The sequence below is a fragment of the Ictidomys tridecemlineatus genome, chromosome 9, assembly GCF_052094955.1.
Source record: "Ictidomys tridecemlineatus isolate mIctTri1 chromosome 9, mIctTri1.hap1, whole genome shotgun sequence".
Classification (NCBI taxonomy): Eukaryota; Metazoa; Chordata; class Mammalia; order Rodentia; family Sciuridae; genus Ictidomys; species Ictidomys tridecemlineatus.
Genome location: NC_135485.1, coordinates 30,546,031 through 30,572,702, shown reverse-complemented (window position 1 = coordinate 30,572,702; position 26,672 = coordinate 30,546,031). Strand labels below are relative to the sequence as shown.

Genomic DNA, 26,672 nt, shown 5'->3' with positions numbered 1-26,672 from the left:
CTAATTATTTGGCTCATTCTCTCATTTGCTCTGAGAAGTTGCAGAGGGGCTGTACCACAGGCACAGTGACACATACTATTCCAAAGCTTTTGGACTGATGCACCTGAGGCCAGTCCTGATCCACTCCCACCCCTCTCGTTTTCCTCTCTCTGAGACAGGATGTTCATGAGCAACCAAGGTGGGCCTAAATATTATGATTAAAGGGATTATAGGGGAGGGGTGAGTGGAGGTAGCAGAGCAGCCCAGCCCAGCCAGTGGAAGCCTCTGAGGTCCTGCTCACCTGAGGTTAGAGTGGGAAGTTAGCTTTACTTCAGGAAATCACCCAAAAGCATCACATTCTCTCTTGGATTTTTTCCTATAGTGCCATGTATTGGGCTTCTGCTACTATATTTTAGATAAGCGTTGTCTTGCCTATATCCACATTAATTAGCTACTACCGTGTAAACCAGAAGTCTTGGACATATGATTTAGATTAATCCCAGTATATACTTAGGTTAATGCATATTCCATGAGAAACACAATGTATTCACATGCTTAATTTTTGTAATAATAAGTAATAAGTATACTTTTTCTTATAGGTCCGGGAACATGTTGACACACTCTGTGCCCTGTTCCTATTCTCCTTTCCTGCTGTCTCCTTGGCTCTTTTGCAATCTAACATAACTATATATCCTACTGATTTATTCACCCAGTGTCTATCTCTCCCATGAGACTGTAGAGTTCATAGGGTGAGATTTTGGTTTGTTTTACTTACTGCTATCGCCTAGTACCTTTAAATGCACCTGGCACTAAAACAAATGAAGTATACAAATGCCAATTATTCCTATAATTTTGCTCTTTAAAGCATTTTTATCAATTGAGAGAATATCATTTTCAATTTTTAAAATGCAAGCCTCCAGATCCTTTCTCATGCCTGGATAAAATAAATTCTTTATCCCAGCTAATGCAGTGTCTATTATTGAACTCTTCCTTTTCTGTATCTGTTGAAATTATGAAAGGATATTTGCAAATTAAGGGGAAAATGTACTATGGTGCTTTGAGTCACATAGTTTTGTGGATATTGTTCTGTACCTGGATACTTTTTCAGTGTTGGCTTATTGGCTTCATAGTCAACCATTATCACTGACACAACCAATACAGTTACATGGCTTTGTTGTCAATGTTTCATACCTTTTCAGATGGAGGCCTGCACCTTATTTTGTGTGTGTGTGTGTGTGTGTGTGTGTGTGCGCACATGTGTTCTTACACACACACAAGTGAGCAATTTCTTCCTTTTATACTTTAATCATGCACTGATACAATAAACAATAATTTCACCTTAGCTTCTGAAATTCTAAATAGTATCAAATATGCTTCTAGAAAATGAAATATTATTGTTATATATGAAAGCAAATACATACACACATGATTTTACACTGGTTGTCTTAGTCTTTAGATAAACCAAAATAGAAAATAATGCTCTATTGGTAGGATGTCAAGGTAGCTGAGTAGATATTACCTATAATCACTAGCCCACATAATTTCAAATTGTCCTCTCCTGTGTTTCATTTCCTTGTCTCGGACTTGTCTTGAGTCTTGTCTCTGTCCTTTATCCTTATCCTGTTAGGATAAAGGGCTTATCCTGTTGGAAGCTTCTGTTTTGTATCTGCGTTTTTTTCCCTTTTCTCTACAGCCTCAGACCTCGGATGGGCAGGCTGTCACTCCACTCTGAAACAAAGGTGCTCTGTGAAGACAGTGGGTTGCTCCTTCAGGGATGACTGACTTCCAAGCTGATTACATGCTAGCTCATGGCCCATGAAGTGCCACATGTCCACTTAGAAACCACTGATGCAGTTTTATACATCTGCCTTCAGAGAGGGCTGTGGAGTAGGAGCCACTGTCAATATAGTAAGAGGGGTGACTTTTTCTGTGTGCTTTTCTATACTGTTGAAGTTTACTAGAAACTACTGTGCATATGTTTTTTAAACCAATTTCATTCAAAGCCAATGCAGGAAAAATTTGCTTGTTTTTGTTAAGGGTGAGCTATAATCATAATTATTATTTTCGGATCTTCAGTGAAAAGCTGCCCTGTTCTTACCGCTTTACCCCTCCTCCCAGCCCCACCCAGGTGCTGAGGGTTGAATCCAGGGCCTGGTGTGTGATAGGCAAGCACTCTACCACTGAGCTTACCTCCCACTTGTGATGATTTTTGTTTGTTTGCTTTCCTAAGTTTTTGCATTTTGGGGGTAATGTTTGATATAAGGAGTGTGTGCACACATGCACACACACACACACACATATTCTCACCAACTTTCAAACCAAAAATACTCTTTCTAATGCCTAAAACATGCGATATACCCCAAGTTTTTTTTATATAATGTACCCAATTTCTCCTATATAAAAACAGATTTTCTGGGTCTCATTTGTAGTCAAGAGGAAAAAAAAATTGTCTAAAATCAGTAGTTTTTTTTTTTAAAAAAAATGATGCCTTAGTAACTAAGGGCTGCTTTGGTTTTCCTTCGGTTAGAACCCAGTGATTTTGTCTTATGTAATATTTAACATGATTACAATTAAACTTGCTTTGGATTTTGACCCTTTATTAACTCACTAATATTTTATAGTCACTGTTGATAGCTTTAGATTATTTTATCTATGAGCAATAAAGCTATCTTTTATAAAATATGGAAAGATGAACAGCTCAAAAACATTCTGATCACACTGCTCTTCTAACCCTGGCTACTTGCCATTGCTAAGGCTTCTGGAATTGAATAAGGTCAAGGAAAACTGAGGGGGGGGTTTCCACAATTCTGGTTTGTTGTTGTTGTTTTGTTTTTTCTTTTTATGGTGCTGGGAATGGGACCCAGGGCCTCACCTGTGCTAAGCACATGCTCTAGTACTGAACTACACCCCCAGCTGAGTCCGGAATTGGATTTCAGGAAGAGGTATAGATTTTAGTTTCTCTTTATGAGCTATGGAGCTCATTTTCATCTGGTTCAGAAGATTCCAGAAGCTTTTCTTAGAGTTCCTCTTCTTCTCCCTTCTCCTCTGATTTCCCTGCTGCCTGAACTGACAAACTCCACTTCCCGAGGGACTTTCGGTGAGGTTCCGTGTCTTGGCTGCTTAAACAGGAGTGTGTTTACTCTGCTTAAGTGCTCCGGGTTCTCCTGGTCGTTGTTATGTACAGACTGTTTTTATTACCATAAAGCACGTTTTACCAGCCCCTTCTGTTTTCCTTCTGTGCCCCTTCTACTACTCTTCACTTCTTCTTACTGATAAATCCATTTCTAGCTCCAAACTGATCCACAAAGAAAAATAAATGAGGGTTTAATTCACGTGTAATTTTTATCTACACATATTTTCCTACCAGACTCAGAAACATGATTATTCATAATGATAAGGAGAAGAGACAAAGGGTACCCAAGCTAAGTTATCTGCCCCAAATATAATGAAAAGAAGAAGAAAAGCAACATTTGCTAAAACTATAGCATTTCTTAAAAAAAAAAATCATACTAATATTTTTTAATACTTTCTCTGTGCCAAGGATTTTTCTTAGTGCTTTATGCATATTCTTTGATTTAATTCCCACGACATCCAGACAGGGTAGGGATGGTTGGTTTTCCTATCTTCATCCAGCAGTTTCAGGTAATGGGCACCCACATGGTTCTAGAAAGTGAGTTTAACAAATGATTGGTTTCCTTGTAGTCCTTATTGAGTTTGAATAAAATATTTCAGCTAAATTTCCTTCTTTATGAAATGCCAGAGCTTTTATCTTCTCTGGCCCCAATTTGTTGTAGTAGGTTTTCCACTAAATTTCAGACGGCTATTGACCATTTTCCCTGTGACAGTTTTGACACCTCCCTTCTTTCTGGACCACCCACTCAAGCTCATCCCCGGTGTTCTTAGCAAATGAGTCCCAAGGCATTTAAGTGGTCAAAGCTCGTTGACCAATGAGGAGACAAACCAGGTTATGAGCGAGTTCCGTGGTTCCTGATCCCGGAGCAAAGGTTGCTACCGCAAGGCTTTTGTTACCATTAGCCGTCGCATCCAGAGTTCAAGGCTGGAAAGGTAGGGGGCCTTTATTTGTTTTAATAGATGAGCGGCAGAGATGGTTGTGTTTGGTTAAAGCAGTCTAGATCGGGTTGAATAAACAAATGCTCCATTTCAATAGTTTTTTAATTGGAGGCAAAAGAAAATTGGAAGTTTGTAAAACTTCTGATGGCGCACAGTTTGCCTTACCAGCAGTAAAACCAAAACTACTTCAGTCATGGACTTCTTTTTTTAAAAAAAAAATAGTTTCCTCTTGTAGTTTTTCATTTTACTCTCTTGAAAACTCTAGATCTCGGCAAAGATTTTTTTAAAAACTAGTTTGTTGCTATTTAAACTATGGGATTAAATGTAGAATTTATCATCCATATTTGTTTGCCAAAGTCATTTCAGAGTAAGTCTTTGGAGAAGAAAATGTGATCATTAAAAATAAGAAAGAAATTTGACATTTTGATAATTAATATATAAACATTTCTTCTTGAAAAGTAGTTAGTTAATTTCATGAAATGAACTTATGTGTTAGTTATATGTTTTAAAGACTATACAAAATTCATTTCACTCTCATTGTGTATAATAGTTTAATTATATTTTATATGTTATATTCTAGTAGTAACTGAAATGACCAGAGGGTTGGAATATCTTATTCACTTATTTTTAACTAAAAATGAAACAATTTGAATGACATTCAAAGAAGGTAATTACAAAAAGGAAAATTTGCTTCCTCAAAATGAGCCCTTTTCTTTCATAATGAAAAAGTCTTCATTTTGATAAATCAATGCTGTGACAGAATATATACATGAAAAACATGTATTATTTTTATTTATTAACTCACAGAACTAGCCTGTTTATTAGTATACGTATTTATTAGTGTACAATATTGTTAGCATCAAAAGATAAGTTTGGGTTCAAAGAAAAAGTATAATTGGTTTCCTATGATTACTTTTTCCCAAAGATACCTTATTAAGGATTTGCATTTTAGAACAGAGATTAGAGTACATTTACTGAAACATATTGAATGAAAAATTTTTAAAAATAGTTTTTAGCTCATTTTTGTCCTCATTTTTAATGAAAATTTTTAGTGCACACATGTAACTCAGTATATTCAATTACAGCATCTCAGATTTCCTATTCTCATTTTGATACATTCATTTAAAAAAAATTTGCATCTTGAAGTTTTCTGTTTTTATTAGACTTGTTCAGAATGCCTTCTTTGAGAGGTCGCCCTCAAGATCACCATCTACCATCATTGATGTTCGTTGCTCCCATTGACTCTTGTGGGGAAGTGGCTGGTGGGGGGAAAACCAGCAGTCACAGTGTTAACTATTCCCCTGGCCTCAGAGAACACTGGCTAACCATCTTCTCCAGTATAAGTAAATGCTGTTTCCCAATTCCAAGCTGAGGTTCAAAGGTTTAGACTTAACTTCACAGATCAGAGGTCAGGCACGAATTGCTGCAATTTGTAGTTCAATTCTGCCGATATGACAGAATTTCACAGCTATGATGATTGCTCTTTTCCACTTCTGCACATAGGCCAGGCTGGGCAGTTACCAGTGTAATTTGTACAAGTCAGCCCTTGGCACCCAAGTTTAATGAATAACTAGCTAGTGCCTTAGGTTTCACTGGTACAAGGTACATATTATAAAAAGGGTCAAATGTCACACAAAGACTAAGAGGGGTGGGGAGTGATAATCTCATAACCACCAATTATGAATCATACCTAAAAATTTAGTAGTTTGAATTATACATAAAAATACTTGATTTTTTAAAAAATCATATGGCCATGGTATGAATTTAGTATGTTCGTTTTCTTGGTTACTGAAAGAAATGGGTAATTCTGTTAAATGTAACAAGAAAGAACTGTCTGATTAGAGATCGTAGACCAAGCAGTAGTAGAAAGTAAAATTACAGGCTTCGTTTACTTACTTCATGGGGTCTCTGATTTCTCACAAACTTTCCCTGATGTCTTGGCTTTTTAAGAATCTCAGGAACAATTGGAATATCAAGTATTTCTGGTTCCATGGTACTTGTGAGCAACTGACATTCTCTACTCTTCACCCCAGGAGTTGAATTCCTATGTTTAGTTTTTACTGTTTAAGTTTGAATATTTGGGGCTTTTGAAATAATTCTTAGATGGTGGGTCTTTTTTTTTTTTTTAATACTATTTTATTTATTTATTTTTATGTGGTGCTGAGGATCGAACCCAGGGCTAGGCGAGCACTCTACCCCTGAGCCACAACCCCAGCCCCAAGATGGTGGGTCTTAATCCATGGATTTGCCATTTAGTTCTAACTTATCTGTACATATAGAGTCGCTTATGCATTAGCTTTCTGTTACTGTACCAACTGCCTGAGTTAATCAACTGACAAAGAAAAAAGGTTTATTTTGGCTCACCTGGTTGGAGGTTCCAGTCCATGATTGATTGACCCTGTTACCTTGGGCCTGTGGTAGGGCAGCACATGAAGGTGGAGAGCCTTTGGTGGAGCAAAGCTGCTCACCTCATAGCCAGAAAGCAAAAGGAAAGGATGAGGAAGGGTCTGGGACCCCACTGTCCCATTCAAAGGCATGCCCCATTGGCCTTTACCAAGACCCAGGACAAAGTCCCACCTCTTACAGGTTCCGCCACCTCCCAGGAGAACTATAGGCTGGGGACTAAGCCTTTGATATATAAGCCTTTGGGGAACATTTATGATCCAAATTTTAGCCATTGGTAACTTTTTTATAGCACAAATTATAATTTTCTACTCTTCCAAATGGGTGCAGAAGCAATTGGATTCTCCCACAGAACATAGTAATTAAGAACACTGATTCTGTTCTCATACCTTGGGTTTGAATCCCAGCTTCATGACACTCAGCTAAGAGATCCTAGCAGTTGGGTGGCCTCCCTGTGCTGCTGTGACTCAGTTCCCCTTTTCTCCAGAGTGAGTGAAATCCTAGAGGTTATAGCAACAATTAAATAAGATGGTGGTATCTATGGATAGTTCATGGAATAGAATAAACATGCAAAAAACATTACCTGATATTACCACTATTAATATTATTAAGACTTAGTGTAACCAAGTCTAGCCTGGCCACATAACGTCCCAATTTGGTGTAGACTTGATCTTTTATCTGTTCATGTCAAGAGAGACTCGGATGTGGCACAGTTGGATGAGGTGGTTTGGGAACCTTTCAGGATGCATTCCTTTTGAATGTCTCGGGGCAATATACTTTAAAATTCCTCAGTGTCAAGTCTAGCACTCTTTTAAGAAGGTTTCTTTTTCCATAACTGATTTGGTATCACATGGCAACAGCTGTAAAAGGAGATAAATCCAGAACATCTATTTTCCTTGAAGATTTTTTTTTCTTTTTTCTTCTTTTTAATGTTGCCAAGTGGATAAAAGCATTTGCGCTTTGGAAAAAATCCATTAATGATACCTTACAAGTAGGCTAAATTCTACCCTTAATTATATATATTCTAGACACTAGAATATATACTTCTAGAAATACCAGAAATTTAAAAAAAAATTTTTTTTGTTCCAGTACTTGAACCCAGAGCCTCACACATGCTAGGCAAGTGATCATCCCTAGTCCCAGAAATGAAAATATTGGTGAAATTTCACTTTTTTATTCTTATGAAACAGAGAAGTAACTTTTGAATAAAAACATGATATGAACTATAAATGACAATTTTAAAGTTATGTGCTTACCATTATAAATGTAGTCCATCTCATATTAATTAAACAATTAATTAAGCACCTACTGTGGGCTTGAGACATTGAGGTTATAACTGTAAGACAGATCTCCATTCTCCCCTAATAGAATATTAAACTGACTACAGATGACCTTAGCAGTCTCTGTAGGGATAAACCAGCCATGTCATAAGATCTACCCAGTGTTGTGAGGAGTGCTGGGAGGGATTATGTGACAGTGTGGGGATCTCTTCAGGGATGGCTTTCTAGGAGTGAAATTTACAGCTGAGTACAAGCTGGCTAAGCCAAAGGATTCGGGGGACAGGAAGCATTGGGAACAACAGGTGTAGAGAGGAAAATGGCACCAGGTCAGACTGGAGGAGGAGCCAGCAACTTTAGGCCTTATTAAGGAAGTTTGGTGGCATGTCCTAGGTCAGATGATCCAAGGGCAGAGTGGAAACTAGGAATCTGTCGTCTGACCCTCATCCCTCTTCCTGGTAGCTTTAAGCCTATATACTTTAGTTAGCATCCCTGGGAGTGGGCCATTAGTTTATCTTTAATAATCTGTTTTCAAGAAGTGGAAATTTTATTCCTCAGTGGAAGGCAGGGACGAGAAATATACTTTTAGTCCAGCTTGTGACTGAGAGCAGAGAACAGAGCACAGAACGTGACTTGACCTTAGTCTGAAGGGACCTTTGGTAAAAAATGCATTTATTAATCTCATGGATTTGAAACAGCTTTCAATCTATGTATGGGTATGAGAAGACACAGAAAGAAGAGGGACCCCTCCCAAAACAACCAAAACAGGTCAGGTCAGTGGAGATGGTGCCATGAGCATCCAACAAATGTTGGCCCTCAGATCCGGCCACATGATGCAGAGGGAGCCCTGAGCAGCTCTGAGATTCACATGCGGGAAGAATGAAGACAGACACCAGTTTCTCTGCCCACTGTAGCTTTTCCCTTTACTGAAATCTACAAAATTTTCCCCATTTGGTCTTTTGAAGACTCGGTGATACAGTGAGCAATGTCCATAGCAGCTTCACAGTACAGGGTGTAAAGTCGGGCTGGACTGAATAATGAAACCAGTTAATCTCTGGAAACCACAGTTCCCTAGGAATTTACCGCTCAGGTCTTAGTGACCTATTTCCTACCCACTGGGTGACTTTTGTAAGACATAAAAGTTTTTTTTTTCCCTCCACAGTAAAATCTCAAACTGGGTTTCTCTAGGGTACCCAATATTGTGTCAGGAGGGATGTGACATGTGGGTTTCATTGGAAGGTTCTTGACAAAACAGTAGCTTAAAAACAGTAGCATTAAAATTTTTATGAAATAGATTGTGTTAGGAGTCATTCTGGAAAATCAGATTTTTCTGGAAATACGCAATTGAGCCTAAGCAAATAATTGCTACTTACATAGCTAATCAGTGATCTTTCTTTCTCTTATTATGATATAGCACCAAACTATATGAATCCTGTGTTTCATTACACAGTAATAATTTGCTTTCGATTCATTGAATCTATGTCCATTACCATGCCATTACATTTTTAAAGGGGAACTTTACCACTATATCAAGAGAAAAATCCAGAACTCTGCACACATAGTATGAGCCAGGAATGGTGCTGAATTGTCTCCATTTTATGGAGGGTCAAAAAAGCTTGAATAAACTTGTCGAGATTCACCTACCTAGTAAATGAGTGATGTAGGAGCCTAATTTTGTCCCTCTGTCTTGACATTACACAGCTAATTTTAAGATGCACCTTGTAATTTGCGTTTTCATTTTCATACTTTTGGTCACACTGTGATGCTGGCTATTAGGTACTATGTGAGCTGCTGCATTTCAGGAATCATCCGTCTCAGTGCTGGGTCAGGATCATACACTTGAAAAGTAAATTAACAGTTACCGCTCTGTAATTTGAGGTTGTGACTCTCCCCACCCCTTTGAGGAGATCATCGATGATAAGGATTAAGACTAGGTCCTGGTTCAGATTATTGTTTATGTTTCCATGAGGTTATGGATCCTACTAAGAAATGATCATTCTAGTAAAGATCATTATGGCTGAATAATTTTGACTTGTAACTGACTCTAGAGGGCATTTAACCCAGGGGTTCTGAGCTGTGCTCTGTTGAGGCCTAAAGGCCCTGTGCTGCCCTGTGGTGGCCCTATGATGGGTGACCCCATGGACCACAGTGGGGTGATGGAGGCGTCCCATCATCACCCACCTCCACTTCAACCAGGCTTCTGTTTGGTTGGTTTATACACCTAGGTAAATTTCCAGTGGAAAAATAGGTGCTACAACTAAAAATCAAAGCGAAATAAAATCACACAAAAACAAAAGCTGTCTAAAAACTATGATTAATCCAATTCCTTTATTCTTTCGAGGAGGGAGGGAACTATGGTTTGGCAAATGACATTTGCCAAGGTCACGGAGCAAGGGCACGGCTGACTTAGAATTAAAACTATTCTTCTAGCTCCCAGGCTGGCGCTGCTCTCACAGGGCCGTGTTGAGCCCTGGGCATTTGGACACACACTGTCAATTGGCTTTCATGGTGGGAGGGTCAGGTAGATGGTATTTCCAGATAGGAAATTAAAGTTGAATTTTGAGCTGAAGGTATATTCTAATGCTTTATCTAAAATACTTTTAACCTTTAGGTCCCCTTGATTGGACCATTTTCTGCAAATTGACTTTTAAGATTATCCTAGAACCTCAAGTAATATTTTCATAGCCCTCTCTCTGCAAAAAGCATCCTCAGAAGAGTCTTAACTGTGCATTTTAGACCAGAATAGTAAGTCACTTTCATAACAGCTCTGAGTAATTGGAGGTCAATACCTGAAGTCCTTGTCTCAGTGGTTTGGGGGGCCTTCTCTGGATTCTGGAGGATGAGTATGATGATCTATTAGTGATGTAGAACATAAGCCCCCAGGTGGAGTGGGGAGGCCCAGGAACTAGATATTTTTATCTCTATAAAGGATATGAGCTCTTCTTTTTGTGAGTCTTTGAGCATAAAATAGAGGCTACGTCTGTATTCCTTCGTCAACACTATGTCTATCTTGAAGTCATGGGTGTCTAAAGAGAAATATACATCAAGTGGAAGAAACTGGTCACTTTCTGATCACTACTTCCCATTTCTTCAAGGCCATCCTTGAAGAGGGTTATAGTTCTTGGTTTGTAGAGAACATGCTCATTGGAGTAATGCTAGTTCATTTCTAAAGAACATGGTCCCCCAATTTCACCTACGAAACTTGGTGGCATACAAAACATTTCTAACATTTGTTTTTCTCTCTTAACCCTTTAGGATTGGCCTCAAAGGGCACTCCAAAAATTGAACGGACAACTCTCAAGCAAGCAAGCTGCCTGAATTTACCTGCCCATCATCTTCTAAAGGAACAGACCTATTGAATTGGTGGCTTTTGGTGAGTACACATCCCAGCATCCTTTCCACTTAAGTAAAAACATAAAACCTCCTCCTGTTCCACCAGCTATCTGCTGCCTAGGCAGCGTGTCCCGGCATGTGTTTATGTGACGGCATTAGTGGTGCATTGCACATCATGCTCAGACACTTTGAACCCACAATGTAAGTCCTTAGTTTTTGGTACACTTTACTTCTTGTGGCCTCTGAGGAAACAACTGCTGCTATCTGTGTGAACATCTTAGGAGCGAAGAGACAAGGAATAACTTGTGAGGCTTATAAATATGGCTCTTAACTCCAATCCCAAAGAAAGAGATGTGCTCAGACAGGAAGGGGAGAACAAGAGAGTAGCTCTGCCAATGTCACCTCCCCAGCCGCGGCCTCAGCCCTCACCCAGCTCCAGGAAGTGGAGGCCACAGGTCCCTGTGTGTCAGGGAAGGGCTCTTGCGACACTGCCCTGCTCAGCAGCCCCGCCAAACAATGCAGGTCCCTTTTTCTTGTATCTTCTAGTCTGGGTTTTAGATTTGGTTCTTTGAATTCAGGGACTCAGAGCTAACTCTTTTTTCTCCCCTTTGAAATGTTTTTTTCTTTCTTTTATAAGAAGAAAAAAAATAAAGAATATGGAAATTATAGAAAAATATAAAACATCTCATAATTTAAAGATAACTACAATCAACATTACAGCATATTTATTCCTATTTTGTTTGTTGATTTGTTTAATTTTCTTATGTGTCTTTTAAGTATTATTTAGCAAGTTAACGTGATAGAAAACATTAGATATCCTAAGTTTATGGCAGTGCTGTATTTTTATAAGCCATCCATATTGAATATTTATATTTATTATATTACGCATAAATACATATTATGTATTCATTGCACTATATAGTAAATACCATCATAGTGAATGTACTTGGGTCTAAATCTTAGCTCGCGTCTCTGATTATAAGTTTCTGCAGATGGAATCACTGGGCTAACAAGAACGAACTATCACTGTAAAATTCTTTATGTGGTCAAACTGTCTTCTAGAAACATCAAATTATACTCACTGTTCCACCTGTCCCCACCCATCATATGTGACAATGTTAATTTTTATGAACATATGTAAAAAAACAAGTATTACCAATTTAAGGTTTAAAACCATAAATATTTCTATGGAAACCTTGAAAAGAAAAGCCTACTCCTTCTCCTTTATATGCCCTACCCCTGGCCAAACTCAGGTGGACTAAATAGAAGACAGCAGCACCCCATCCACCCCACATGTCAACTGCAGTCTCTTGGATCTATCCATAGGAAAAAACAGGGGTGAAGCTTACGTTCGTTCTCGTGGTATTATTACCACCACTGTGGGTTGTGTGTCAAGACAACAAAAGAAGGTCTTTTTATTGTCTTTGAGAAGCTTCATATCCAGTTGGTAGATCCAGACAAACTAAATCAAAAATACATGCCCTTGGATAGGTCATTGACTTCTCTAGCCCTGTGCTCTTCTTTGAAGTGAGAGGCCCAACTTGAACCTCAGGTCCTCTGTGGATATTTTTCAGTTAAAGAAAAAAAGCTACACACACACACACACACACACACACACACACACACACACACACACACGTGTGCATGAGGTGTTGAAGATACCAATAAAGATTTTATCGATGGCTGCACTGAATTGTGAACTGCATGATGTGCACTGAACACCATCTGTTTAGGAGAGAAACATTTCTTAACACTAAATATTAGGAAATTTTGTTTTAAGCTAATCATTTTTTTAAAAAATATAAAAGTAAAACAATGGGGGAAATCCTTCAAGATGACCTAGAAGTCTTCTTTCAGCTCCAATATTCTGTAATTCAAAAGTAGTAGATAAAGTACCAAATGATGAGGACCCCCAAAGCAAGGGAAAGCTTGGTCTCTGGCTTCAAAGACAGAATCATGACTAGATTTTTTTTTTTTAACTGGGAATTGAACCCAGGGGCACTTTACCACTGAACTACACCACCAGTCCTTTAAAAAAAAAAAAAAATTGAAGACAGGGTCTTGCTAAATTGCTGATGGTCTTGCTAAGTTGCTGAGGCTGACCTCCAAACTTGCAATCTTCCTGCCTCAGCCTCCTGAGTCACTGAGATTTCACTCAAGCACCACTGTGCCTAGCATGAATGGATTCTTAAAATGATAGATTCCAAGATTATTACTGCCTAATCCTCTCCCTTACCTGGCACCTTTGTTCCCAAAACTATGCACATGTGTGTATGCATGCGTGTGCACATACACACACAAACACACTAAAAATTCACACCTGCACTGAACACAAATTTTTATCAAGTTTTCAAACTTCAGGACACAACAAGCACATTTAGAAAGTAAATATTTAAATTCATGAATGTTCATTGATCCTATTACCACTGCCCAACCAGGAATGTTAAAATTGTATAACTGCATAAACTGAAAGATCATTTTCCTGTGATCATGTTTCCATTTTCTCTTGGAAAGCTGTACTCCTTGTTCCCTTTAATTCTATATATTAATCTTCCTGACTCTCCTGGATTTGTGTGTGAAGAGGCAAAATATCTACAGAATTTATCTTTTAACTATCTTTAGTTATACATTTCAGTGGCATTAAGTTGCATTACTGTGCAAACATCTCTAATCATCTCTAGAATTTTTCATCTTCCCAAACTGCAACTGTGCACCCATTAATTGGTAACTCCCTGTTTCTCCCTCCCTTCCTCCACCATGTTGATTTGTATCTCTGTCAATTTAAACACTCTAGATACCTCATATAAGTGGGATCATTTGTCCTTTTGTGTGTAACTAGCCTATTTCACTTGGCACAGTGTCTCCAAGATTTATAGAATCTAAAAATATATAAGGTTCCACTTTATGTATGTACCACATTTTGTTAATCCATTCATTCATCAATGAACATTTGGGTTGTTTCCATTTTTTCACTTTTGTGAATAACATTACCATGAACATTGGTGTACAAATATCTACTTGAGTCCTGCTTTAAATTATTTTGGGTCCATTCCCAGTAATGGAGTTGCTGTGATATTTCCATTGTTGGAAATCATTTGTTTTTAAGGCACCACCATTAGTATTTTCCACTGTGGCTGCACCATTTTATATTCCCAACTGAAAGTACAAGGGTCCAGTTTCTGCACATACCTGTCACAATGGTTTTTTTTAGTTTTGTTTTGAGATAGATTATTTCAAACTCATTACAATGATAACTATCACTGTGGCTTTGATTGACATTTCCCTAATGATCACTAACATTGAACAACTTTTCAGGCACTTATTGTTCATGTAAAGATCTCCTTTGGAGAAATGTCTATTCAAGCCCTTTGCCTATTTTTCAGTTTGGTTGTTGCTGTTTTTGTTTTGACTTGTAGGAGTTCTTCATATATTCTGGATAGTAATTATTCATCAGACAGGATTTGCAATATTTTCTCCCACACCATGGGGTACATCTTTCCTCTCTTTATGAGTCCTTTGATGCAGAAAAGCTTAATTTTGATGAAATCCAATCTGTTTTTCGTACATGGCTTATGTTTTCATGTCATCCAAGAAGTCACAGATAAGTCCAATGTCATGAAACTTTCCCTTCTAATTTTTTTTTTAAAGAACTTTCTAGTTTTAGCACCTACATTTAGGTCTTTGATCGATTTTGTGTTAATTTTGTATCTGGTGCACAATTAGAGCCAGTTCTCCCTGCCCTCTGATATTGGGGTTGAACCCAGGGTCATTTTACCACTGAGCTACATCCCCAGACCTTTTTATTCTGAGATAGGCTCTCGATAAGTTGCCAAGACTGGCCTCAAACTTGCATTCTTCTACTCAGGCTCCCAAATCACAGGGATTACAGGTGAGCCCCAGGCTTGGCCACCAGGATTCTTTTTAAATATGTCTTTTTCAATCCCATAGAGTTTTGTTGAAAGCATGTGTCAGCCAAGAAAGCAAAGGATGTAACTATTCATACTCCACATTCACCTGAGTTATTTTTCTCTTGGTGTAGGCTGGGGTGTTTCCCAGCAGAGAGGAAAGAGAAAGCTGAAACGTTTGGGAGCTGATGGCCCACGTAGCTAGGATACCGCAGTGAGGCCAGGTTGGGATCAGTGAGCATTCGGATGTAAACATGCCTGATGAAATCTCCAACCAAAGAATGCCAAAAGTAGACAGTGTTTTAGGTTTAGACAAAAGAGTGTGTGTGTGTGTGTGTGTGTGTGTGTGTGAGAGAGAGAGAGAGAGAGAGAGAGAGAGAGAGGGAGGTACGTTCATATATTTGTCAGTGGAGGGAAGAAAAGAGGACATACTAAATGTGTTTGTGAGTCGAGAGCTACAATAGATAAAAACACCTTTTGAACAAAAATAAATTACTCTTCATGCTATTTCAGAGAAACCGAACTCGCTTAGCCACAATTTTATATGGGCAAACTGTGCTTCCAAAGCAGTGTCCCAGTTCTCTTTTACTGTGGACAGAAGCGAGGTGTGTTTCCAATATAAAATGCAAAGGTCTGCCCAGCCTCCCGTTGCAGAATCTTGAGAAGGAAGAAGCAAGCCCAGGTTGTGAGAGCTGCCCCACCTCGTACCAAAGGTCTGTGTGGAGCTGGCTGCGCTCCGATGGACTTGGAGATAACTGACCGACAGTTGCAGGATTCTCCACAGGAGCAAGATTCACAATTAGAGTTTCGACATTAGAACACTTAGCATTGGCATGTAGGTGTCCAAATTCCAAGAAACTAATGTCGAATTTATTAAGACACTGTCTTCAGGACCTCTGAGGAACACACTCTGACTGGCCTCACCCCTCTTTTGGTGTTCATGAGGACTGGTTTATAAGCCACTGTACGTTCCCATTTTCTCTTTGCCATAAAAGGTGATTGGGAAAAAGAGGAAATAACAGCCAATTAAATTTTCTGATGAAGGATGGGATAAGATAGCCCACGCTTTCTAAAAATAATTCGCAGGATTGGTATACTGTGTTTCCCTTGAAGCATTAAATTCATTTCTCACCTTATCAATTCAAAGAATATCCAGTATTTCCCTAAGAGACTGGAAATAAATGATTAACTCAAATCAGGGGCATTTTTATTGGCATCTTAGTTTTTCAATTGAAATATTAACTCCAAGTGCATACACTGGAAGTATAGAGTATGTAAGATGTGAATGGCAAATAAACTCCAATAAAATAGTTCCAGGAGTTTAATGTATCTTCCTGACATTTGAACATTTCATTCTAAATACTCTAGGTTCAGTAAAACCCTCAATATGTCTTTTCTATTTGTTTCCATTCTTAGGTGCATATTTCATGAATTTCTTTAATTACTCTAATTCTGCTTTCTAGAACTATAAAGCTGGAAATCCGACTACCTTGAACTGCCTAGTTAAATTATGGAGACTTGGCAAACTGGTTTTCCTTCCCTTCTTCCCTTTCTTTTTTCTTCTCCTTTTCATATCTTTCCTCAGAAATAAATAGAGCTCTTTGTGTTTTCCAAATATCTACAATTTCCACCTCCAAAATTTATTTACATATAAATTTAGCCCTTCAGTGGTTTTTCGTTGACGAACTCTCTTCCTTTCCGAGTTTTAAAACCCTGTATGACTACCTTTGTTTAAGTGGTGAATACTCATTAGAAAGTGTTTGGGGGGGGGGTTCTTCGGAATTTATTTAAACAGGGACTAATGCAAACAGCTAATCAGACACGAGCATCACTGTATTCCCACACGTTTCTCTGGGTACTTATTAACCAAGGTAATTACATTTGAAAAACAGGGATATTAAACGAGAATTTAAGATGAGAGAGGAAAAAACATTAACAGGAAAAAGAATAGGAAAGGAAGAGTGTATGGGGAGGTGGTCTCCCACGTGAAGTCCAGACCTCCTTAGGCAGTTTCTCCAGCTTTTACTCTTAGCAGCACAGGACGTTGTTCCCCTGTGTGGCACACTTGAGTGGGTGTGGAAAGAGAGATATGTGACTGACATTATTGTACTGAGAACCTTGGATTTCAGGGGGGGTGTGTGTGTGTGTAAATTTCTATATCATAGGGTCCTCATCAGATTAACTTGAGATGTGCTTCTAATAGGACCCATCATGGGTACAGAACTGCTCAGGAGTAAGACCTTCCAGGGAGAAGGGGACTCTAACTCAATGCCACACCTTCCCACATCTTTTCATATTGCCTTTTAGTTGTCTCCCACTAGAAAGTTCACTTTCTTTTTAATTTTTCTCATGAAGTTCCAATTACAGTTATATTGTCATAAAATATGGTAGTAGTTGAAAATGTTTTTTTATAATTTTTTTTAAATTGGTTGCAATATTTTTACTTTATTTTATTTATTTTTATGTGATGCTAAAGATCAAACCCAGTGCCTCACATGTGTGAGGCAAGCACTCCCTCACTGAGCTATAATCCCAGCCCCTATAATGGAAAGTATTTTTAACTTCAAAAATACCCTGCTTTCAACTCAAACATTTATAGAAGAAAGTACCCCGTGGCTTGTTCAATCTTGGGAATATTCCCGAGGAAATGCTACTTGACTGTAGCTATTGCCTCGAGACACTGACCAGTGAAATATAAGGACCTTTACATTAGACAGGATGTGGTGGCTTAAAAAAAAAAAAATTCCTGCAGTAGCAGATATTGTTTCAGAGTTACAACTGAAATGACTAATGTTAACTAAATAAAATCATAAGGTCACACCTAAGACTGAAGCTAATGTTTGACTATGTCACTCTGTCAGAGCCTTTATTACAAGTCAGGCAATTTGTCATTTTTCTTACAAAGAGACCTGTAATATTCTTGTGTACTATTAGCTGACATACCATAAAAAGGTAATACTGGAACATATTCTAGGGAACGTGGAACCGTGGATAATAGGACAGAGTAACCATAGGCCTCGTTATTCCTGTATAACTACTACTTCCAAATTGCTAATATAGTTTGCAGCTAGAAGGAAAAGAATAGCATTCACACACCATCATAATTAATGACTACATCAGCTTACATTTGGGGAAGTTCTCTTTCTGAATTTGTTTTGGTATAAATTCCAGAAACCTCACAAATGAAAAATACCATCTATGCATCAATTTTAGTTGTTTTTTTTTTTTTTTTTAAAGCCGTATATCTGAAACTCCACTCTTGTTTTAACTCTCTGGGTTTGATTTTATCTTAAATATGATTCTTTTGCCAAGTTAAAGTTAAACTAGAGACTATCATCCCAAAGCTTAGGGCTTCTTTATTAAATTATAATCCCAAGTTACCTATCATCTAGTTGTGGTTTGCTCATAATCACCCTTGTTCTCAAATTCTCCATCAGGAAAATGAAAGCACTCAAGAGGATCACTTGAGCTCAGGAATTTGAGACCTGCCTGAGCAACATAGTGAGACCTCATCTCAAAAAACAAACCAACAGGGCTGAGGTTGTGGCTCAGTGGTAGAGCGCCTGTCTAGCATGGGTGAGGCCCTGGTGTTCGATCCTCAGCACCACATAAAGATAAATAAATAAAGGTACTGTGTCCATCTGCAACTAAATATTTTTTTTAAAAAAAGCTGAATGCTGTGGCACATGCTTGTAATCCCAGTGGCTCCGGAGGCTGAGACAGGAGGATCATGAGTTCAAGGACAGCCTCAGCAACTTTGTGATGCCTTAACAACTTAGCACCTCTAGGTTCAATCCTTAGTACCAAAAAAAAAAAGGAAGAAAGAAAACGGGACTGATACTTTTGCACAGTACTATAGGTATAAAGGTAGATATGGGGAAAGGTATATACAGGGAAAATATAGTTGGATGGATAGAGTAGATAGAGATTAATGTTTCAGTCACTTGAATTATTCTAAATGACATGTGGAATTTCTTTTCTATAGAATTTTATTATGAATTAAAGATTATTTTATCATAAAGCCAACAATTCATATATTCAAATATTGGTACATAAAATTATTCCAGAAATTCTATACCCAGATTTCTTTGTTAAACTTGCTTTAGTAAATTTGACATACTTCAAATAGCAATATTCAGAATCTACTACTACTTTCACTGAGTAGACACCTCTAGTGCACTCACACCAAGTAGTGATGAAAAGAACACAATATTTACAGGATTGGACAAATATAAAAAAAGAACATGGAATTTGCTTTTTGCATAATCATTAGTTTTTTTAAAAAATATATATATAGCATACAATCACATGTCTAGCAGCTTACAGCACTTTGTCATATAAATTTAGAAGGTAATATTTACATTATTTACAAGTTCTTTTCTACTTTGTCTATGTACATTTGGGAATAAATAGTCTCAGATTTTTCTTTTTTAAATTTTTTTAGTTGTAGATGGACACAATACCTTTATTTTATTTGTTTTTATTTTTATGTGGTGCCGAGGATCGAACCCAGCGCCTCACCCATGCTAGGCAAGTGTTCTACCACTGAGCCACAACACCTGGCCCCAACTCTCGGCTTCTTTAAAATTTATTTATTTATTTGTTTGTTTGTTTATATGTGGTGCTGAGGATCAAACCCAGGACTTCACATTTGCCAGGCAAGCATTCTACCACTGAGCCACACCTCCAGCCATTTTAAAACTTTTTAAAAAATCATATTGTTAGGTTAGGGGTGTAGCTCAGTGGTCTAGCCTAGCAAGTACAAGGCTCCCAGTTCCATCCCAGCACTACATACAACACACACACACACACACACACACACACACACACACACACACACACCACAAAACTATATGGTCAAGCAAGTAACTGGTACTTCTATGGCTACATAATTCTCTACAAAAAGAAGATGCCTAAAAGTATTTACTTTTTTTGATCAACTGAAATAATAGGAATAAAAGACTCTGGGAATTTACTGTTGCCAGGTATTTTTTCCCTCAATTTTCTCTGCATCATCTCCTTTACTCCTTTGCATTGTTCTTAATATTATTATCACTACCATTTTATAGATGGTGAGAGTGAGGCTCAGGAGGGTTCAGTGACTTAGGTGAGGGCCTTGTTCCTCCAGGGGCAGGGCTCGGATATGAAGCCCAGCAGCCTGGCCATCCACACTGCTTCTTCATGGTCCCACGTTCCCACTTAAGACTTTTGGATCATGGACTTCTAGTCCTTAAATACTTCCCCTTAAGAATTTAATTCCATAGGTTATTAATTCTAGAAATATAGTTTGAAATGTTAACTGTTTTACAAGGGGCCAGAAATAGCTATGGAACATTCTACAGAACTCCTTGGACACTTTGAAGGTCGGTGACGGGGGGCGGGGAGGTGAAGTGGGGTGTGATGGTAAGGAATAACTTCCCAACAACTTGAAATTAAATCTGTATATTAATTTCCTTTGACTGTGTCAGGTAATGACCATTTCTCACTAATAATGGTTTTATTCTGTTAACACTGACTATAGCTAAACCTGCTATGGAAGAAAGAAGTAAAGAATGTCATGGTAGAAAGAGTTTGGGTTTTGTCATCAGATCCACCTGTGCCTCAGTTCTGTGACCTTGACCTTGTTCAAGTTATTTAACTCATTGAGCCTCAATCTCTTGAACTTCCTCCTCCTCCTCTTCCTCCTCCTTCTTTTTCTTCTTCTTTTTAGTCTCCTCTCCTTTTATTTTTTTTTATTTTGAGACAGGGCCTCACTAAGTTGCTTAGGGCTCTTTAAGTTGCTGAGCCTGGCTTTGAAATTGTGATTCTCCTGCCTCAGCCTCCTGAACCTCTGGGATTACAGACCTATACCGCTGCACCTAGCATCAATCCCCTGATCTTTAAAAGGGACAATAATAACTAACATTTATCAACTCTTGATAGGTCCTTGGTTTTGGCCTAAGCACTTGGCAGATAGTTACTGTGAGTAATAAATAAAATACTATTTTGAGATCCTAATTATCATTGTCACTATAGTCATTCTGCAGATGAGGATAATAAGGTACCGAGACTTTAAATAATTTACCAGTATCGTATATAGCTGTTGAAAAGCCGGGCCTCCCGCTCAAGGAATTGAACTCTGGAATTGGGCAATTGTTTGCAGTAAAAGGCCAGACAGTAAATATTTTAGACTTTGCGAGCCATACAGATTCTGCTGAAACTACTCCACTATGCCACTGTCACATGGAAGCAGCCACAGACAGTATATAAACAGATGGTGTGGCTGCGCTCCAGTAAAACTGTATGAAAAATAGCTGTGGAGGCAAATTCAGCCCCTGGCTATAGTTTACTAATCCTTTCTCTAGAGCCTGCCTTTTAAACCTCTCCTAGAAATGTCATAAAAAAATGAAAACTTCCATAAGATGTCTTGTTCTCATAATAAGGGTTCAAAACACAGGCGCTCTCACCCACTTGAGAGTTTTAAATCACACATTAAGGAAACGCTTCCAGAGGTGATTTCTGGACAATCTTCTTTCAGGGAGGATTGCCTTTAAGCCATCAGTTTCTTTTAGTGGACTCTGTATCTCTGCGTGTAAGTGAAATACACTCTACAGTCACTTTTACAGAAATACAAGACATGCAGTAGCATTGAGCCCTCTTTTGAAATTATTTGACTGTGTTAAATGTTGGCAGTTGGCAAAAGTCTTACTGATAGAAGTACTCAATAAGTAGATTTTGATGTTACAGTTAATCCTGTAACATCCTTGTGTATGCATTGCATTTGCAATAATGTAAGAGATGACAACATAACTAGTTGTGCTCTTATACCATTTCTGTCTCTAAATATAATGGAACCAGAAGTGTGTAGATTTTCTATTCTTATCTACAGTTTATGGCTGGTTCATTCCTTGGGTTTTGTTTGATTCATAGTCCATTGTTGCTTAGATACTTCACTAAGCCACTGTCTTAGCTTTGACACTCCAGCCAATGTTTGTTGAGTGGATGTATGAGACCTCCTAGTGCTGAATAGTTATGTGGCTTTGAGAGCTCCTTCCCACCCTGCGGCACTTTCCCCAGTGTAGTGCTTTCTAAATATCTATGGACACTGACTAACTTAAGAAGAAGGAAATCACAATCCGTTGATTGATAAATATATATTGTTGTCTAACTTCCGAATTTTGAGGATCCTATAGTGACAGAACAGACATGTACTCTGCTCTTAGAATTGACATTTGATTTATTTATTTTATTTGTATTATTATTATTGGGCTACCAGGGATTGAACCCAGGAGCACTTGACCACTGAGCCACATCCTGAGCCCTATTTTGTATTTTATTTACAGACAGGGTTTCACTGAGTTGCTTAGCACCTCACTGTTGGTGAGGCTGGTTTTGACCTTGAGATCCTCCTGTCTCAGCCTCCCAAGCTGCTGGGATTACAGATGTGTGCCACTGCACCCAGCTACATTTTAATTATAGAAGAAGGACTTAGGGAAATGATGGTAGTAACAGTATGTATTCTGAAAGGATCATGTTTACAATGAATAGTAGATTTGGCCTGGCTGCCCTGCATGAAGGTGGTCAAGTTGAGAACTTAAGGTTTACCTTGTGCCTTATCTTGGGTTGTGAGTCTCTTGTCTCCTATAAATGCTACTCAGACCTCCTGAGTGCTTAACAGAATAGGGCTGAACTTGTTGAAGAAATCCTTTCTATTCCTCTGAATAGCAGAGCCACTACACAGGAGCCGTTTTGCTCACTTGAAGGCTCAGCCTGTACTTTCATCCAGGCTGAAACTTCATGGCCTTTGGTTCCCCATTGTCTGCCACAGAAGATTTGGATCCTGCATGGCTGGCCAGCCTGGCTCTGTTTTTGTTAAGCCTCACCTTGTGTGCTTATCTGCTTTCCATATTCCAGCCATTCTCAAGAATCCCAGCGGTTTTGCAAAATCTCATCTTTGCTTATGGTGATCTCTCCACTCTTTCTCCTTTCCTTTCTTTTTTAATTTCTTTCTTTCTTTTTTCCATGGTCGGGTGGGTACTGGGGATAGAAGTCCGGACTCCAGGAGTGCTTTACCCTGGAGCAGCTGAGATTGCAGGCATACACCACTGCACATGGCTGCTCCTTGCTATTCCACTCCTTTTTATCCCACCCTTGCTGGACCATGAACTCCGAGGACTGGGCAGGGGTCAGCTACTTCCCCTATGAACACCCTCCACAGCCCAGATACAGCAAGTGCTCAATCAGTGTCGAGGAGGGATTGTGTGCGTGCATGTGCACATGTTGATGTCATCTATTCCCCCAGATGATGGCCTTTTATTTAGGGGCACAGAGCTGGACTTTAGTAAAAGCGAATTAACAGTCCCAAGACCATACTTAAAAGTGTGACTCTTAGTGAAGCTTATTACATTATTGAAGAAATCAGTAGTGACGTTGGAGAATGGCTCCAGTCTTAAAAACCAGATTGTCAGCAGTTCTCATGTGGCAGTGAAACAGAGGGGTCTGGATTTAAATGAGACACTCTGGCAGCTCCTTAGCCTGATTTCTCAAGTGGTGCTTGTGGCCTGTCAGCCTGCCTGGGACGGCAAGTCAAATTAGACTACAGAATCAGTCCAACGGAGCTTTATGATGTAGATGTTTCATTTGAAAAATTAAGTTGAGAGTGTTCAAACACATTAAGTGAGTAGTGTGGTACCACCGACGCTTACCTTGGACCCTTGACCGGGTGTTGTGCATGTCTGCGGCTCCTCAGCCTTCACTGGAAGAGCTCCATCTAGATACCACGCCCACACTGGGAGGGGGGGTAGCATAAAATAATGACTTCTCCTACTATTTATGCGTATGATCTCAGTTTATAGCTCCAAGGTAGACTCCAACTAGACTCCATCAATGATTCTAGAAAGTGCAAATCATGACAGTTCCAGCTAGTGTTATAGGGTGTAACCATTGCTGCTTCTGGGACTCCTGTTACCTTTCCATTTCTTGCCAGATCCCTCCAAAGGCTTAGGTCAAAGGAGCCCAGATAAGAACTGACACTTGACGTCCTCCTACTCTTCTGTTTGTTCCCAGCTTTGGAGCACCTTAGCCCAGGACGTCTGGGTGGGCTGAATTGACGGGTTTCATTTTTTTCAGCATTACCCCATCAACCTTTTTTTTTTTTTTTCCTTTTTTTGTGGTGCTGGGGATTGAACCCAGGGCCTTGTGTATGTGAGACAAGCACCCTACCAACCAAGCTATATCCTCAGCCCACATCAACCTTTTGAGAAAAAGTTTAAGAATGCAATGCTCATTTAAAGGGAAGAAAATAACAGGCTCCTAGTAGTTATTTGTGTGGTGCCAAACACACAGAAAATTCCCCCACTTCATTTGCCTCCTTGGCTTCACCCCTCTTGTGATAAAGAGCCAGTATCCCTGGGAACTCACAGCAAAATGCCTCATTTTCAGGGATGTGTTGATAGAAATGCCTGGGAACATTGAGCCTCTTGGCTTTGCGTCTGTTTATCAAACACAATCCTTCATTGAATGATGTGCTTTGCTCTAACAAAACCCGCACAAGCAGCAACACAGTGAAGAGTGCATGAGCTCCTCCCAGCGCAGCCAGGAGCGCACAAGGTACAGCCAGGAGGTCAGGAGTCTCTGGCTCTTGATCCTTCCAGGATTTTTGCCTAAATAAAGGAGAGTTACAGAAAGAAAGATTTTTATGTGTCAGAAGGGCCATGCCTTTCAAAAGGGGGGGGGAGGAAGAGCCTGTGCTCCAGCCTTTGGCTTATGGTGTGGGCCTGCAGGTGAATCCCCAGAGCCCTGCCTCCATTTTGAGTGGGGCTCCTTTCACACGCTCAAACTCTGATCTGACCGAGATGTCCTGGTGCCAGAGGCCTGCCCGTTGGAGGGAGTGTTCCCTCCCGTGTTTACTCAGGTGGGTGGCGGTAACTTGGCACTGGGCAAAAAGATAAATGCTCAGGGCAGGGCCATGTCTTGGAAACTTTTTGTAGAAGTTCATCTTTTTTTCCTTGCAGTACTCCCCGAAACCACCCCCGCCCTTCCCAAACCCAATTTGTGGCAACATCTCCCTTCACATAATAATATCTGTGTAAACCATGAGGTGATTCTCAACTCCCGTGACAAGCACGTCTCTAACACCTGAATTCTCACCTTCCTGTGACATTCTTTAAAATTAATAGTGATAGTATTTGCTAACCTTTTTAACACACTGCGTGCCAGATATTGCCAAATGTCATTTAATCCTGGAGCCGGTCCTCTGAAATAAATGCTGGTACTAGAACCACCTTAGACATGTGGAAATGGAACTGAGGTAATTTGCCTCATGGCACAGCCATGATTCTATCTATCTATCTATCTATCTATCTATCTATCTATCTATCTATCTATCTATTATTTATTTTTGGTGTGGAGGATTGAACATGGGGGCACTTAACTACCGAGCCACATCCGCAGCCTGTTTTATTTTTTATTTAGAGACAGGGTCTCAGTAAGTTGCTTATGATCTTGCTAAGTTGCAGAGGCTGTCCTTGAACTTGCAATCCCCCTGCCTTGGCCTCCCAAGCTACAGGGATTACACCACAGTCATGATTTGAACTTGTATTTCTTCAACTCTCAAGTCTTTGCTCTTAGCAAGTATGGCATGTCTTTTGTTATATCTGTACATTTTATGTGTTAGGTCATGCTTAAGAAGTGATTATTTGTAAAGATAAATTTTTATGATATGCACAGGAAGCATCAAAACAGAAATCTAACCACAAACAGAGATGGTATTACCTCTTGGATAAACACATTCTAAAGCCTTTCACTGAATTAAATTCCAGTTAGTGGTAAAAAACACTGTGTACCCCACTGAATGTATCTTCAAATTGCAACTTGTCAGTTGGTCAGCAAATAAAACTCTCCCTAGAATTCCAAATTGCATATTCATCCCAAACACACACACACATACAGGTTTTGATCATAGATAAAGATTGATTTGTAAACTTTAGAAATATTTCTGAGTACAGTGATATCCGTTGCCCTCTAAAATGTCTCTTCATAGTTAAAGATTCTCTAAACCATACTGAAAAGGGAATTCAATTCCTTGATGATTTTGCTATTTAACTCTTGAGCTTACCCTGAAATTCTATTTTAACCCAACAAGTTCAAACTCAGCCAAAAACCAAGAAAAAGAAATTCTACTTAGTGGTTCAGAATAGTTAAGTTTGATTTGAAATTATATTTTTCCATGTTGTTTTTATATGCCAAACAGTACATAATTTGTTTCAGATATGTGGCCATGTGTAAGGCTAGCAGCTTCAGCAAAGAGGAATGTGTTTTTAGTGTGTGCAAAGGTAGCTTGAGTGTCATGAGGGTCCTGCCTTCAAGAGATTTGGCATCCACATGGATGACTGGACTTTTACATCCAATGTGGCAAGTCTCTTCAGGTTCTTTCTGGAGCAGCCTTTCAAAGCACTATGGCCAAGGTTAGGGGAGCAACAGGCTTCCATCTGGATGCCTGAGCCACATCACCAGTGGAGAAGGGCACTGCTTACTGGTGTGAATGGAATCTGGGAGGCTCTGAGACTCTATCCAGTCTGCACCAGAACCCACTGGCCTGGCTTCTTCACTGACTGGTTAAAAGTTGGCTGGGGTAAACTTTTGCCTGTTTTCCTATAAACACAAGGATCCTGCACACAGGGTCGAGTTGCCTCAAGTTCAATGTCTTTGTTAGCTTTTTTTTTTA

General features: G+C 39.2%; 1 protein-coding gene across 10 annotated transcripts in view; it reads left to right on the top strand.

The window, feature by feature from the left end:
* Rbm47 (RNA binding motif protein 47) overlaps nucleotides 1-26,672 on the top strand; it is a 161,806-nt gene that overhangs the window by 116,220 nt on the left and 18,914 nt on the right. For 8 of the 10 annotated variants that reach the window (XM_040292522.2, XM_078021219.1, XM_021722745.3 and 5 more), the window contains one exon: nucleotides 10,986-11,103. The gene's annotated coding sequence lies outside the window, so the exon portion shown is untranslated. Of the gene's footprint in view, nucleotides 1-1,733; nucleotides 1,888-3,908; nucleotides 4,045-10,985; nucleotides 11,104-26,672 lie in introns of those variants that run through there. The other 2 variants (XM_040292525.2, XM_040292524.2) reach the window with 2 other exon arrangements.